The sequence below is a fragment of the Camelus bactrianus genome, chromosome 1 (assembly GCF_048773025.1).
Source record: "Camelus bactrianus isolate YW-2024 breed Bactrian camel chromosome 1, ASM4877302v1, whole genome shotgun sequence".
Taxonomy (NCBI): domain Eukaryota; kingdom Metazoa; phylum Chordata; class Mammalia; order Artiodactyla; family Camelidae; genus Camelus; species Camelus bactrianus.
The window spans coordinates 52,660,369-52,677,615 of NC_133539.1; the positions used below are offsets into that span (position 1 = coordinate 52,660,369).

Genomic DNA, 17,247 nt, shown 5'->3' on the forward strand with positions numbered 1-17,247 from the left:
ATTCTTTTGTAGTCATAAAAGCCTTGTTCTCAATGGAATTTATAAGTTGTTCCAAATATGTTATGAAATAATTTCACTTTAATAATAGATGTTTATCAATTTTATTGAAGGTATTTGTATAAATTTTATTTTGAAAAGTTCCCACTGTTCTCAAAACCTTCTGAAAATTATTGATCTACATTAAAATTTAGATAAACATTTTTAAAAATTATTTGCATTGTAACACTCTGGGCTTCGGATCAAATTATTTATATTTTAGTAAAAATAGTTAATTCTGGCATTACATTTATAACCTATTAATTTAAACTTATGGATTTAGGTTTATATTAATAATGTCTATGAAAATATGTTTGCTAAACATTTTGCTAAAGATGACAGTATTACAGAACATAAAATATTTTCAAGACCTTTGCTATTGTCTGTTGGCATACAAATAGAAAATGTTTTTAGAAGTAATTCTCACCTGTTCATTAAAACAGTTCCAGGAATCTGATAGTTAGACTTTATAAAGAAACAAATCAGATTAAGGAACACCAGAGTGATAAAATCAGAATTTCTATGTTGTTAGATAAATTATTGGTCAGATAATCCAAACACTCATTTGGTGATTGAGCACCTATTATGGTAGGTACAGGACTCTTTGTGCAATATAAATAATTATAAGAAGTGGTCTCTGCTCTCAATGAGCTTAAATGTGGGAAGCAAGGTATAAACATGTGAGATTTAACTAAAAATATTTAATTCAATTGAAGAGATTACTAAAAACAATGGCTCAAGAGAGTATATTACCAACTGCCAAAATAATTCATTAAACAATCTGTTGTTTTCAGAGGAAGCTACCTAACCTATCCCAGATTGTTATATGGAAGAGAGTCCCATGTACATTCTTTAAAACTTGCAGAGCATCCATTTTAATAATTAAACATAGCTTTCTCTTAATTTAGGTGTTTTGGTGACATTTTTTACATAGGGCATTCCTTGAAATTCAATACAAATTCAGTATTTTAAATCAAAATCTATACATTAAGGATAATAGATTCTCAGATGCAAGGTCTCTTTTGGTTAATGTGGCAAGAAGAAAATATGGAAATAGGAAAATATGACTAATATAGAAGTGGGCAAAAAAGGAGACTTCAGTTGGAATTTTCTAGTATTTGTGGATAACAGATTAAGTCTAAGTTTTTTAGAGCTATATTGTAACAAGCAATTGGCAATAAGGTTAAGAAATGATAATGGTATTTGTGGTGAAGTGGGGAGGATATTGGTTCCTTTGATCAAGGATTTTGAGCTCTGAATCTTCCATCTCCTTGCTCTCTTTTTCTAATTAATTAAAATGAAACAGCCTCTTCTTCCCTTTTTCTCCTTCCCTTTTCCCATTCACTCTGCCAAAAAAAAAAGTTCTCTGTTTCTTGGGGTAAGTTCCTGTTGCCACTACTTTCTACTGTGTTAATTTATCTCCAAAGAATTTGACACTAGGACTCCAGGTCTTTCTCCCTTTTATCTCTCTTTGGATATCACTGTCTTGTGTAGTCTTCTGCGGTATATGTTCTATTGTAATGAGCATGACATGACTATTTTACTTCAGTGCAAGGGAATCTGAGGGTTGAAAGTATATTTGAATCAAAAAAGTTATAGTTATGCTTTACCCAATTACTAAGTCTATCTTCTGAGTTTTGTAAGCTAAATATCCAGTCATTACCATGTCCTCCTCTCTATTTTGTTCAATAAATAACTCCATTGTGAATCCACTTCTACCCCACACTTCCAACATTTCAGCTCTCTGTATTAAGAAATTTAAGAAATTATCCTTCAAAATACACACAGTACTATATAATCTTAGATATGTAAAGGAGAGTTTGTCTCATCCATGTCTTTGATGAAAAAATTCAGACTCAGAGAGATAATGATCACAAAGAAAATGGCACTACAGAGATTTGGCAAAAGTCATGTGGCTCCAAATTTAATTCTCATACTTACCACTCTTTTGCCAACAGTAGACTAGAATTTCCCCTTCCCTATAGTATTAAATTGTACGAACTCCAATAATCATTATAGAAGAACTTCACTATTCTAGCCTGTAGTAAGATTGATTTAAACAATGTATTTTTTTTAATCAGGTAATACAAAATTAAAACCAGATGTGCCTAGCCATGCTGTAATCATTAAAAATAAATTTTCTTTGTCTCATGGTAGGTTATTCTGAAATTAGACCTCAAAACTTCTGAATTATTAATGGCCAAAAGCAGAGATAAAAAAAGTTACTCTAAAATTTCCAGACTCATAGACTCACAGATATAGAAGACAAACTATAGTTACCAAAGGGGAAAGCAGAGGGGAGGGTTAAATTAAGAGTTTGAGATTAACATATACACACTACTATACATAAAATATATAAACAGCAAGGACCTACTATATAGCACAGGGAATTATTTTCAATATCTTATAATAGCCTATAATGAAAAAGAATCTGAAAAAGAATATATATATGTATATGTATAACTAAATCACTTTGCTCTACACTCGAAACTAACACAGCATTGTAAATCAACTCTACTTCAGTTAAAAAAGATGGCAAGTATATAAACAAAATGCATCATAGTGTAACAGATATTGTTATGGAAATATGTAAAGAGTTCAGTGGAGTCACATAGGAAATAGAATAATTAATCAAACCAGGGATTAAAGAAAGTTTTTATCACGGAAAAAATTTTAAATAAATAAAATAAAATAAAATTTTCATACACTTGCCTCCTTTGATTCTGGGATGGAGGCAGGAATTTGGTTAACACAAACATATACTTGTTTGGTAGACATCAATAGGACATACATGATTGTTTAGGAAAAATACTTACCTTTCCTTTTCTTCCTTTTCTGTAGCTTCCATTTCCCACCAGCTCTTGCACTTGCCTGCCATTTCCTGAACGCCAGTGTGACTAATGAGTGCCAGAGGCAGCAGATAGGAAGGTGAGTGTTCTCTGTCTGCACTCTTATATGAGCCAGTAGGATTTCTTGTTCTTTCCCATAACATTCCATTCAGTTGATCACTAAACAGTCAGATAAAATGTGAGAGGCATTTGGTACTTGTTAATACAAGGATGTGGATCAGAGATTATACAAGAGTCAGCTGGAAGCCTGGTTGAATTTACTTGCTAATTTCACTTAAACCTCAGTCAGGAACGTACTGTTGAGCCCCACCTATGATGCAGTGCATCCATAGTCTACCTCCTCAATTTTGCCCAAGACCTGGCTATTGAAACTTTATTAGAGTGGATGCAATTTTATAGTAGATCTCCTAACTGTAACCTCAAAATCAACTTCATTATGCTATAGGTCATATTAAATTGCTATAAGATTCATAAAGGAATCCATCATTCCAAATGTGTGGTCATGTACTCAGTGAAACAGTCAGCTCCCAATTATTCAGGGAATCATTTTCAAGTCAGAGGATCAGTAAGGTCTCTGTTCTTCTTTTCCTTCCTATAGTAGCTGTCCTTTTGGTCATTTTGCTGCTCATTAGAACCTGCAGTAGGGGGCCAGAGAAAAAGAAGTAAAAATCAATTCTGTCTTTTTTGTGGTACTTGTGACAATGCAGAAGATGTGGAAGCTACTGATTATAATGAGGCCTGTGGATTATCTGCACATGTTATTGAGGTTCATTTTATAGCTGTGGGAAACTGGGAATTGCCTATGTTGAAAAAAATTTTCATGTATGCAGCCACCTATATTTGTCATCTTGATTGTTATTTTTTAATAATAAAAGTAGTAGTAATAAAAACCTAAATATCATATGAAATAAAAACAAATTCTCTATCCCTGTCTGCTGCAGCCCCACTCCCAAGAAGTAACCCATTTTGGACAATTTTATTTTTAGATCTCCTATTGATGAGCTCCATTACTCTAAATAGTATATCTCTACTGTTATTTAACAAGTCTAAATAGTTATCTCCTACCTATCAACTCTGTGTGTGTCTGTAAGCATTTGCTGCATTGCCTTTTGGTATCCAATGATATTGAGTAGATATTCGATGGCAATTTGTTTATTATCCTTTTGTTAGTAACACCCTCCCCTCTTTTTTTCTTGAAAGCTTTTAGGATTTTTTTCCCCCTGTATCTTGAAGTTTGAATTTTTCTTTCACCCTGCTTGGCATTCTACCAGCCCTAAATCTGAAAACATGGATACAACTTCAGCTGTAAACAATATTATTTAAAACTTATTATTTAAAAACTTATTCCTCCCTTACACTTTCTCTGCTGCTTCTTTGTAGAACAGGTATTAGATATGCATTGGGTATCCTGCAATGATTTTCTAACCTTCAACTTTTCTATTAAATTTTTTATCCTTTTATATGTTGATTTACATTCTGGGAAATTTCTTCAACTATTTATTACAGCCTTTTTTCTGATTTAAACAAAATTTGTTAATCGCATTCTAAATTTCTAAAAACTCTTTCTTATACTCAGACTTCTTTGTTTTGGTATAGCAGGCTATTTTTTATTTTTTGGAATCAGTATTTTCTTAAATACTTCTGAACATATACAATAAAATAGTTTCAAGTTCTGAATTATTCTTGCTTATTTTGAGGTCAGTGGTTTTATTTTCCTCCTCTTTTTATTCTTTATCTGCTACTGGTTTTCCTCAAATTCTGAATTAAATCAATTCTAAGATGCTTACTCTTTTTTTCGGATTTTCTTAGCTCTGAAATCGGGATGCAACTTAGAATCAATAGAATGTCACAATTTAACTAGCGATGCTTTTTTTTTTTCTTTTGCAGTATATAAAATAATGTGTTCTACAATTAACACCATCTTAGTTGAAAGGAAATAAGTAATTTGGCCATCTGTAGTTGGTTGTTAATATTTGTAAGGGTTAGGTCAGCTGGCATGGTTTTCTTATACAGTTATTTAGGCTTATTATCTCTAAGTGCATTTGTATTCTAGGCAGTTGTGTAAGTTTTTCAGTTGGTAGGTTTCATTTTAGGCTGCATAAGCGGGACAGGCAGACAGGTGTGTGTGCCCTGCCTCCCTTACCTAGTACCAAATTGAAGAGAGCTTTACTCCAGGGTGTGGCACTCACCTATATGAGCCTGGTTTTTCCCAGGAAGATCACTTAATTTTTTAATGTAATTTTGAGCCTGAGGATAAATGCTTCTACCATATTCAGGGACAAGGGTTGGAAATTAGGTGTTAATTTTCAACACTATTCTCTAGAGAGATTATCATCTGGATTTTTGCCTTTTTTCACATCCTTAATCTAACTGTCCTTAGAGGTTCTGAATTCTACTAGATCCACCTGGGTGGCAGTGTTTTCTTGCTAGTGTTTTCACTCTGGTTTCCACCACTTCGACTTGTCTATCAGTATGATCAAGTTGACTGCTGCTGCTTCTTCATTTAGGTCTAGATCAGTGGTTCTTACCCTGGTCTGCATGTTGCAATCACCTGGGGAGCTTGGTAGACCACAGATCCCTAGATCCCACTCCCAGACATTCTGAGTTTGGGGTGTGGCCTCACTAAATCTAAGAAGCAACCAAAATTGAAAGCTGTTGGCCCAGAGCAACTCTGAAATCTAAAATGTCAAAGGGGAGGCAGCATAAAGTATTGATTAGCAGTAGAACTTCTGTAGCCAAATTGCCTGGATTTAAGTTCCAGCTCTACCACTTAGTATGTGTCTGATCACAGGCAAGTAAATTTCTCTGTGACTCAGATTTCCACATCTGCATATTGGGGGCTATAACCATAATAATGTTCCTTAAGGTTATTATATGGATTCAATAAATTAATATTAAACAATGCTTAGATCATAGTATTACATGAATATAAAATAATAAATATGCAAGCTACTGAACATTAATCTTCCTATGTCTTAAATTCTTAGCTTCTCACTCTCCAACACTTTGAACACTGCCTTTTCTGAATCTGTCATTCACTCATAGTTTTGTTTACTTCTAGAAGTCTGTATAGGAGACTCCATTGTTCATCACTTAGTCCCTCTCTTGCAGAGTTCTTGACTTTGTAGCCCTGTTGTCTTTTTGATGAAGCAAACCACCCATTGAGTCATCCTTCAATTTTCCTTCTCTACACCTCACTTGGACTACTGAATGCTGTTGAGAAAAATGGTGTCATTACAAATTCATGGGCTGATACTCTTCTCAGGTTCTTGGCACCATCTGATTTTTTTGTTCATATATCACTGATGGACTCTTCTGTTCCTCACACAGTGATTCCTCCAGATTGCTCTCTACACAAACTATTTATTGGTTCTTTTCTCCATCTCAGTGAACAGCTTTGCCTCCTGCTTCATCAAAAAGTTAGAGGCTATCAATTGCAGTCTTCTTCACCTTTCTACAAATGGATCAATTAGTGTACTCAGCTTACTTCTTTTCCTTCAGATCTCAAGGAAATAATATACCTTGGGCTCAAAGAGAATTCACACATCTGTGTTCCTGGTCATTCTAATTCTCTCTCTCTGTCCCTCTCACTCTCTGCATCTCTCTCTTCTGGGTTTCAATGTCATACACAACATCATACACAAGCTACTTTAAAGAATATTGTACACTTACCTTCTTTCCTGTCTCAATTCCTCTTACTCTCATCCTAATAAAATTAAATGTCAGGCCTCCACACTTTAAAAAAAACTTCTCTGGTGACCTCACTGCCAAATCTGATGAACTGTTTTCAGTCCTCATCCTGTTGGGTTTCTTATGGCAGTAGACATGATGTATACTTCTCTCTTTAAAGAAACATCTCCTTTGGCTTCTGAAATATTGTTCCTTCCTGTTCTTTTTCTTTGATAATCTTTTATAGTCTTTATATGGGCATCTTTTCTTTTGTCCACTCAGTTAGTATTGGTGTGTCACAGATAGCTTTATAATTCTGGACGTTTCCTCCACTACTTTATTCTGATACTGCTACTGTATAAGCTGTGGCTCAAAAATCTTTATCTGCAGCCTGAAGCTTACCCCCAGTCTCTGCTTCTTTAGAGACAGCTGTCTAAGAGAACTTTTCCATCTGGATGGCCTAAGGAAACTCTAAAATTGAGCTCATTTTCTTTTCCCTAATCTTGTTTTCCTTCAAATTTTACTAATCTTAGGAATTAGTGACTAACTGATTTAGTGAATGTCCAACACAGAAATCTAGGAATCACTCTTGACATCACCCTCACTTTTACTTCACAGTCGAGATGAGTTTTTATACCTGGTTGTTTCTACATTTATAAATGCTTTCATCTGCCCCTCCCCCCATTATCTACCTCCACTACTATTGTATTAACTCAGAATCTGATCTTTTATTGGCCAAGTTTACTATAATTGTTTCTTAACTGGTTTTCCTACCTTCAACTTACTTCTTCCAATCCATCCTTCACAAGGAATTTTTCCCAAAACTCATGTGGAAGAAAATGAATGTCTGTTTTAAAATGAAGATTAAACCTGTTTTGTCTTATTCTTTACACCATTATAAGAGTGATTTGACTCATTCTGTGGGAGAGGGTGAGACCATTTTACCTCCCAGGGAACAGAGATGAAGCAATTATATTTTTGAAGCTATAGTCCATCTTGCACTGAGGAAAAGAGAAGCCAGCTTTCCTCATGCTAATAGTTTGAACTGTTGAACTACAGTTTAAATGGGTCACTAAGGTTGCTCTTTTGACAAAAGAAAGTAATTTAATTTTCAAGAGAATAGAGATCTTTTTCTGTGTGTGTCTTTTTTGTTTTATTTTGTTTTTCTAGTGTAGAACAAAGGTTCTCAAGGTTCCCTGGACTAAAAGCGTAATTATCACCTGGGAACTTGTCAGAAGCACAAATTCTTGGCTTCTACCCCAGATCTACTAAATTAGAAATTCTGGCCATGGAATGCTGCTAATATGTGTTTTAAAAAGCTCTCCAGGGAATTCTGCTGCAAGCTAAGGTCTGAGAAACACTGGCCTAGGATGAGGTCTGCCACATAGTGGGTGTTGAAAAATCATTCGTTGAGGAAAAGGATAAATATTGGTATAAAGAGATAAAAGGGCTTTGAGGTTGCTAGGTTGTTTTAAGGGCACTGTGGAAGCTTCTGGAAACCTTGTTGAGTCAGAATTCTCTCTAAATAATCATTGTCTTCCTGTGAGAAGGACTTTCAGGTTGCTGACATCTTGGACCTGAGTCCTTCAATGGCCTGGTCTTTCAAAAAGTAGACCCATCTCTTCATCTGCACCAAGAACTTTTCTTTCAAGCTGAAACTCCAAGAGCAGCCCCTGAACACCAGTCAAGGAAGCTGCAAGAAGCTTTGGTTTGGGGATGGCTGTCAGTTAAGTCTCAGCTGGGTTAGTAAGGGCAAAATACTGCCATTACACGTGTGCACCATTTGTGATAGTGTTAACATGTGAGTCTGATTGCAACTTAGATCACATCACAGGCATCACAGCACACATACACCCACGCACGTCACTTTGCCTTAATTCTAGATGGGACTCAGTCACCAACACAGTGGTTCAGTGAGACAAAAAGAAGAAACTCTTCCTGACTGCTTGGAATGGTAGGGCAACCTGCAATCCCCGGTTAAGACTAGAAAATAACAGGCCTTACAAGAGCTGAATTAGCATCTGTATAGACGTAAGTTTCTCATGGCTAATATACCAGCAGAGCAATGATTCTAACACGGTCTTTGTAAGGTGCTCTGTCTGTTGACCCTAATTAGTTTCCCTAGAAGGGTCATGAAATATGATCCACAAATCCATCCTTCTTAATCCAGCTATCTTTAAAAAAGGTAAACCTATTTCTAAAGGGAGAGCCCTGGACAGCACAGTAAATATGGTCAGGAAAAGATTCCAATTTGCCATTAGGAATAATCGCCCTTTACCACTCTTATGGAAAGTTTTCCTCTTGTTTCTGAAAGAAATAATCGTTAAAAGTTGAGGTTTGGGGGAAGTGCTTTTCTAGTGCTAGTGAGGAAGTATAGAAACCTTAAGCAGGGAACATCCCTATGATGCTTCAAGAATAACAGGCACGTGAGCCGATGTCTCAGAGCCTCCCGCCCCACCTTGTGTTGAGGTCATCAACATCTCCAAACTGATTAACACTTCCATCTTTGTTCTTAATGCCTAAGCATTATTGAGCAAGTCTTTGGACAAGATGAGAATGGGAGAGCTGGGCAAGTCACTCTCCTGAAGGCCTGTCAGGTTAATAAAAGAGGTTCTGCATATGCCCTGAACCTGGAGGCCTGGTTCAGAGAACACTGCTAAGGGAACCCTCAACATAGGAGGTGGTTAATTAGGTCCACCTGAGATTGGTGTGGGCTCTATCTGTGTGAAGTTCTGCAAGAGGACTGTGTCAAGTTCTCAGTGAACTTTACATTTTGAACTCAGCTTCCTTAAAAACTGAACACTCTCCCCAAATTTGGTAAGCATTGGTCAGGATGGGCAGTGGGGGTGTGGCAGTGGGCAAGGGAGAAGAAAGTGTGGCTACTTCCTATGGAAAGTTTTGCCCCACCCACCTATCCACAGGAGCTGGTGTGGAAGAAAGCAGCAGTAGCTGAAATCCTCAAATGTAGCTCCCTGGGCTTCCCGGGACTCAGCTGCTGAAGTGCTTGGCCACAGGCTCTCAGACAGCGGCTGAAGGAAGTGAACCCCAACATCCCACCAAGAGGGAGCTCAGCCTGTTCTCACTAGTGTGGTCCAGAACACCCACCGTGGGGCTGAAGTAAGGACGGCACTCTAGGCCCAATATCTCAGAGGGAGGAGAGGGTACGGGGACAGAGCCCTGACCAACAGCTCCAGAAATCCAGGTTAGGCTGTCTTTGGAACTTAAATTTCTCCCAGGACTGCAGGGGCCTGTGCGTGGAGGTGGCCAGGCAGGGAGAGGGAAGTAAGCTTTCTTAGTGGGTCACAAGAGACCATTGTATCCAAATTGTTCCATCAAAAACATTTGTATCCTGAAGGATAACCTTACCAAGGCCAGAATTAGGTGACTTACAGGGCCAGAGTTTTTTGAAATGAGAGTGGTGGGTGGTCAGTGGTTGGAGTCACTAAGTTGTAGCCAGAACTTGAAAGCCAGCAGGGAGTCTCATTATGAACTGGAACCAAGCGTAACCTGTTTAGAATGCTAGACCTATGCTCTTAGAAGCATGCAGACTTGAAGGCCTTCCACGTTTTTCTGTCTTTAGATGAAAACATCTGTGTTTAGATGCTTACAGAGTATCGAAAGCACACGCTAATGACACCTTACTCTTTTCTAAGGATTGAACCTCCCAGACTCCTCAAGTTAAGCTCCAAGAGCTTTGATTTCAGGGACTTCCCAGTACCTAAGGAGTGGAAAGAAATGGAGAAAGGAACTTTAAGCCAAGAGTAATGTTTTCTCTCATCATGATTGAAATGTGGAATGTGTCCAGGGTGAGAACACAAATAGAACTGAATGACCCTGACCATTTGAAAAAGGTCCGGAAATATCTCATTGTATGAAGTTAAGGATTTGAGAGTGAATTAATAAAAGAGTTGCCAAATAGAGGCCTAACCTTTGAATCTATGCAATCCTTTTGTGTCCCCCACCATGACAGTGAGTAAGAAAGCAGTTCTGAGGCACTGATCCTGTGACTCTCTACTCACAAAGTGCTCAGGCATGAAGTCCAAAACGATGTACAGTTTATAAGACCTTCTAAAGTCTAAATTCTAACGGTCTCTGCAGCCTTAGGTCTTATCACATTTGTAGTTCCCCAAACAGTGCCCAGCCCGTGGTGATCACTCAGTGCAAAGGTATGTAAGATAAAGTCTTCTGTCTGGATAATGCTTCATCTCTGAAGAGCCATCCAGGGTTCTGAAGCCTTTGTCACTCTCCCCTTTCCCCAGATATAACAGTTACTATTGTATATGTCCTTCTATAATAGCATCCATGAGACTGTGAGCTCCTCATGCAAAAATGGTATCATTCTACTCTGTGTTCCTAGAACTTAGCATAGTCCCAGGTATTCAGGACACACACAAAAATATTGAATGCATGAGTGAATGAATGATAAACAAGGAGCTGAAGCACAAGGTTGCATAGTGTCTTAACCAATGCCAGTTTGTAGAACCACAACCAGGACCAAAGTTAAATATAAAAATTTTAGCCCCAGCTCTCTTGAGAACCCCACAAACTCTATGTTACACGAATCATTTTTTGCTTTGTTTTGCATTGAATATCTATAGCTATATATAAAGTGAACGCCTGGTGAGTGGGCGGATGGTGGTGTTCACTCTTATTTAGTGAAATGTGAATATGTCAGAATTACAGAAAATAGAAAGAAAATGGTTTATGCAAAGCTGTCAGTTCTCATGCCTGTTTTTTTTTTTTTAAATCTGAGATGGTGCCGAGATGGTTCAAACTTAATATTCACATCCATTTTATCACATCAAATATGATCATTAGCAAACAGTGTTTGATGGTAACTATTTCCTGACTGACAATAGCCATCCGGTGGTACCCACTTTCCCATATGCCTGGGGCTGATACAATTCAGATAGTGTGGAAAATAGTGGGAGGAAGGAAGTAATTAAAAAAGAAGGGGAAGCTGGGGGCAGGGGAGAGATACCAGTTTTATCTCACACAAGAATATCCCTGTACCTATTCTCTGGAAAGTTATGGGTAGGGACAGGAATACTATTTTTAAACCTGTTTCATATCCTGAAGTTGGCATGCAGTCTTGCCCATAGGATGAGTGTCAGGATACCCTGAGGGTGGGCACCAGTGTTTAAAATATGCTCAGCTGTAGCCTCAGAAAACAAGAAGAAATTATCTCTAGAGTACTGTGGATGTGGAGTAAGCTGGAAAAGTAGACAGTGATGAAATTATAAGCTCAGTGTCCCAAGCAATATTTTGTAACCAGTTACTTACCCACCCCCTCCCCACCTTAAGCAACACTTTACTGCCGCCAGCAATACCTTTGCCATGTGGAGCAGAAGGTAGGGTGGGGGCTACGTGGCGGGAGGGAAGCCTGGCTGGCAGGGTTTCTAAGCACCGCAAAGGCTTCTGAGGCAGCAGCATCACCCAGAAAGACAGGAGAGTGTTCAGCAATAATTTGTGAACATTGAGGATCCAAAGGGAGGCGGCTTTAACTGCACTCTTAATTTCAGGGCTAGCTGGTTGCGAACACTGACTGGTTATTTACCAAATTCCTGTCCTGTTCTTTCTGACTGAGCATTCAGCTTGATTACATGACCCAGGCTCCCCCAGCTCCAGTTAGGTGGGGTTGTGTGCTGAGTTGTGGCCAACGGAATGTGGGCAGGAGTGATTGATGCCTTTTGCCAGGCCTGGCTCCTCGTCCGCTAGTCTCTTTCCTCACTCAAAGCCTGAGTGGAGAGGAATCTGAGCCTCCAGAAGAGGGAGATGCCCCCAGATAGGGTCTGGGTGTGTATATGATTGACTCAGGAGGTGGCTTACCAGAGAGAACACTCTCTCCTGCTAGCCATTTGGATTTCATATGTCATTTGATGGAGCCACTGAGGTTTGGGAGTTTATCCTTTGCAGGAGAGAAAGCTGCAGCTTCCAAGCCTTTCACAAAAATGACTCAAATAGTCTCACATACTATGTCCTCCCATGTTCCCTGTCACTCTCAGGAGCACTTTCTTAACATCTTTCCTCCCATTTTGGGCATGCAAGCAAATGCTCATGCAGAATGCCAAAATCTTACTTGTGGCTAAAATAGTAATGACGTTTAAATAGCCGAGGAATCAACAGAGTGATTTTTTTTTTTTTTTTTTGAAGAAAAGGTATACAGAATCAAGGGGACATGATGAGCAAAGCTTTTAGTCATCCTGGCATTCTTTGTTTTCATCGACACACACATGTAATTTCAACTAAAGTGCGAGGTCCCCATGGTTCCTGAAAGCTCTGGGGTGCGACTGGAATAATGCGGCAATTTAAACAGCTGTGGGCTCTCAATTTAAAGCTGAGATGTTAAAGTGAGGTTATTAAACAAATAAATAAATAATGATTCTCTGTATATCTGGGGTGTATCTGTAGGAGATTGGAAGTTGGATGGGGGCTGGGAGACACCTAAAACAGGGATGCTGGTGAGCAAAGTATTTCTTCAAGGTCCTGTTGCATATTTGAGTCTTAATCTAGATCCACAGCCCTCTTATTTACCTGAGTGATGAATCAGGACAGAGTACTCCAGGAGAGGGCAAGAGTAACCTCTAAAGACTGAGGGCACCCCTGCGTATATTTTGCCCATCACTTGCTCTTAGTCTGACTTTTCAGTTGCCTCTACCTAAGGATAAAAAGGAAGTTCTTTCTTCCACATAGATGATCCCCAGGTTTATTGCATTTCCTTACTTTTCTACTTCCCCTGTGGCACTCAGGCCTTGGAGTAAATACAAAAATCAAAGTTGATTGAAGAGCAGAACTCTTCATGATTACTAAGTGAAGGAAACAGGGGTATCCGCCCGAGCAGTTGAAGGAACTGGAACGCTGAGCTTCAGGAAGACACCAACTAGACTTTCCCTGCAGGATGTCTGAGACAAAGCGACAGGGAATCTGTCTACTCATCTTTGCCAGGGAACTGCTACGGATAGAAGAACCAACTGTTGGTGCCTTTCCCCTGTCTGATTTTCAAGGAGACTCCTCTGAGTGTCCTGAATGACCCAGTCCACCAGGGACCATGATCACGGTCAGCAACTGCTAAGCTGTGCCTTTGACCTTGTACCTCTTCCTTCCCTTGATGTCTTTTTTTGAGTCTGCTTTTGGATTAGAAACCTTCCTTCCCCATACACATGTCATTTGATTATTGCTTTCTAGTAGGTTTCCTGCCAGTTACGTTTCTATCTCAGAGAGACCCTAGACAGTAGTACTACCCCAAGATGGAGGAAAGATCCCAGAGTGACAGTTTGAAAAAAAATTCCCAAGAAAACTATTCATTATAAATTAAATTATGATTTACAGGTATATTCGCTTCCCGGTAAGAACTCCTTCCTTTTGATGTTGAACTCAGCTGGGTGATGTACTTGGTCTATCCTACCACCTTCCAGAAGGGAGGCATTGTGAGATTCTGCCAGTTCTTTTGCTTCTGCCTCCTACCATGAAGTGGCCCATCCCACTTAGAGATTTCTTCTTTAGCTTGGGTCCAAGAATAAAGAGACACATGGAGCAGAGCCGAATAGATTCAAGCAGAGACACAGCATCTGCAGCCAAGCTGCAGCCACCAATTATACTGTGCTCTGTTGCTGAAAGCCACTAAGATTTTGCGGTCAGTTGTGAATGCAGCAAAGCTGACTAATATACCATCTGATCAGGAACACTGGGAATGGATTTTGTGAATGAGAGATAAAAGTTATTGAATTAACCCCTATAGTCTTTGAGTTTTCTGTAAGTAATTACCCTAATATTACAATCCCCTCCCCACTTTCAAAAGCCTAGGACATTCATTAGCCCCTGAAACAAAAGTGCTATGATGATGTAAAGAAAAAACCTAGATCCTCAAACTGGGTAGGACTAAAAGGAACCAGCTTAAGACTTCTGAAAAAGCTGGGATAGTGGCAAACATCCAGCAACCCTGTTTACTGTAAGTCAATGTGTTACAAGTAGAGTGTGGCAGCTTTAGTATATGCCTTTGTAATAGCTACATAGACAAAGTTGGCTTTTCATCTTTATCCTGTTTTACTCCCACATTTGTTAGGTACTGTTTCTTAGCAGCATGGTTTTTGAAGGGACAAGATACTTTCAAGCTGGCTCTGCAACCTGAAGATGCTCTTTCTGATGACCTCTATGTTTCCTGAGAAGCTCCTTAGATTCTTTATTTCTCACTCAAATCCTCTGAGTTATTCTCTCTCCATAATTGAAGCAGATGTCAACTTTTCTAACTGCTTTTTTCTAGCTCTGCTCTTAATTACACCTAGGATACATTATCCTGGCTGTGTTGGCTTTATTTTTTGGTATCTGCTTTTATCAATTTACCCCTCCTTTTTATCTCCTTCCACTTTATATATCCAAGTGTACACTACCCTGTACCATTGTAATATTGGGAGACAGTTCTCCATGAGTCCTTTGTGTTTCTGCACAACTTGTGAGTAGAAGCACTGACAACTTTTTGTTCTAAACTGTCTTTCAACTGTTTGTATATAGCAGCCTTGGAAGATAGAGGTAGCGTCTTGCTCCAGAAGAGAGGGCAATCTTTTTTGCTATTCAGTATAATAAAGATAATGTCTTCCTCCAGGGTAAAGATTGGGTGGGTTTGCTTGCAGCCCACTATAAGACACTGGGGCTTCCTAAGCTCAGGGTTCCTCAGTGTAACAAAAATAACTGTGTCCACTCCACAGCAGTTATCCATGCCTACCTGTGTCACCTATGGGGGCCTTAGAAGACGCAGAGAACTGGCACAAACATGAGTCTCATGCTACCTTCTGAGTAATAAAGTCCTTTGTCTCTGACCCAGAAATCTGCCAACATTCATAAAACTATGGTGGGCTAATTTGTTAGTTTGTAAGTTGGACAAATTTTTGGATCCCTCCCAGTTCTTGACATATACTGCCTCCTATGTAATTATAATTTAAATTATGGCATATAACATCATAAATTAATATCTGTAAGTATCCACGTTTATATGTGTCATATGTGATGCCTCTTCCTTTAAAAAAATAAGGTTGTAAAACCACAGAACACCCACAACACACACAACCATGATTGTCATTGTATCCCCAAATGTTTAGCTCAGTTCCTTGGTCAAATAAAAGTTTTGTTCAATGATTAAATGAATTGGAAACAAGGAAAAGAACTGTACATTATTTACCATCAAACCATCAACCCATTTATACCTCTAGTTACTCCTGTGCTTCTTGATAGAATGGAGGAAAGTCATCACTGGCTTCAGGTCTCCAAAACAGCAACCCAGTCTAGCCGATATCTCCCAGAGGTGGATGCACTGGTTTCACTAAGAATGTATGGAGGCATCTCATTCCCACCTGCCCAGGGTAGTGTTAGGGTTTTGTCCTCAGAGAATGTTTTTGACTTTTTGCCCTAAACATACTATCATGTACAGTGCCATAAATTTTGGCTCTTTAGTACCTCACTCAGTATTTTTTTTGAGCACCTTTTCTTCATAAGAAAATACTAGGCCCTTGGGATTTAAACATGTAAATGGGCAAATATAATTCAAAAGATAGCAATAGTGAATAATAATACAATTAAAAACTCTAGAAGCACAGAGAGGGGCAACCAAGCCTAAGGATTGGAGTAGAGGGTATGTACAACACCAATATTTATATCCCAACCCAATTTGAGGGCCCCATCCACCTTTATTTTATTTCTTGCTTCTTAGACCCTGATTTTACCACATTGGTACAATCATCCATTCATTTTTACCCTGTCCTGACACCTTACTTCAGCTTTTCCTACCAGCCTTTTACTCCTATAAAAGCCCTTGGTTTGGTTTTCATCCCTTTATAGAATTTTATTCCACCTATCTTATTTTCACTTTCAGCTCTGGTTTTCGTGGTGCTGACCACACAGGGTCACCCATTTTGGTTCTAGTGCAGTCTGGGCAAGGTATCTGTATTCCTAAAAGCCCCCGACATGTGTTCTAATGTGCTAGCATTGTTGAGAATCCCTGCTCTAGGCTCTTCTACAATGCCACCAGTTCTGAATGGAAATGGATTATGCATACCTGTCAGCTCATGCTAGCCAGAACCTGGTTTTTGCCTGGTTAGTTTCTCTCCCATAGCCTAGACTCCCTTTCTTCCCATTTTTTGACTTTACAGAGAATAGCAAAGCCCTTGCTAGGACTGTGTGTTTTCTGATTAAAGGTTAACAGTGTACTTCCAGAGATAGAACTAGAATCCAGGTGTTTTTTGTTGCTATCAGTGAGACTTGCACCAAGTCTCACAAGGTATAGATAATCAAAAGCAGGATTTAGTGCTAGCCTCTCTCCATCCTAGACCTAGTGGAAAAGAAAAGGGATTGGGGAGAAGAAAGGAGAAAAGATTATAGCTTTCCACCTCTCCTGGTAGTATACCATATACAGAGAGAAGAGACAAGGTTGAGAGTTGCCATGCAGCCTGAAGCTTCCCTCAGAAACAAAGACCTTCCTTGCCCAGCCATGGGAGAAGCACCTTTCTCAGCAAGTCTCAGCAGAGACTAGGGTGGCTTCATGGACTAGGGGTGGACTCCTGCTCCAGAGAGATAGCCATAAAGATGCACCCACTTTATTTACACAGCAAGCAGCACGTTCCTACAGAGAGTGACTAGGCATCCAACGTCTAAGATGCTCAGACATGAGAAACCTCCCCCCCAATTTCTTAAAAATATGTAACTA

The 17,247-nt window shown here is 39.0% G+C and overlaps 1 long non-coding RNA gene across 6 annotated transcripts in view; it reads left to right on the top strand.

The window, feature by feature from the left end:
• Positions 1-17,247, top strand: part of LOC105081582 (uncharacterized) — a 337,276-nt gene that overhangs the window by 263,372 nt on the left and 56,657 nt on the right. For all 6 annotated transcript variants that reach the window (XR_012507071.1, XR_012507076.1, XR_012507073.1 and 3 more), the window contains one exon: positions 2,878-2,964. This is a non-coding gene — a long non-coding RNA (uncharacterized LOC105081582). The remainder of the gene's footprint in view (positions 1-2,877; positions 2,965-17,247) is intronic.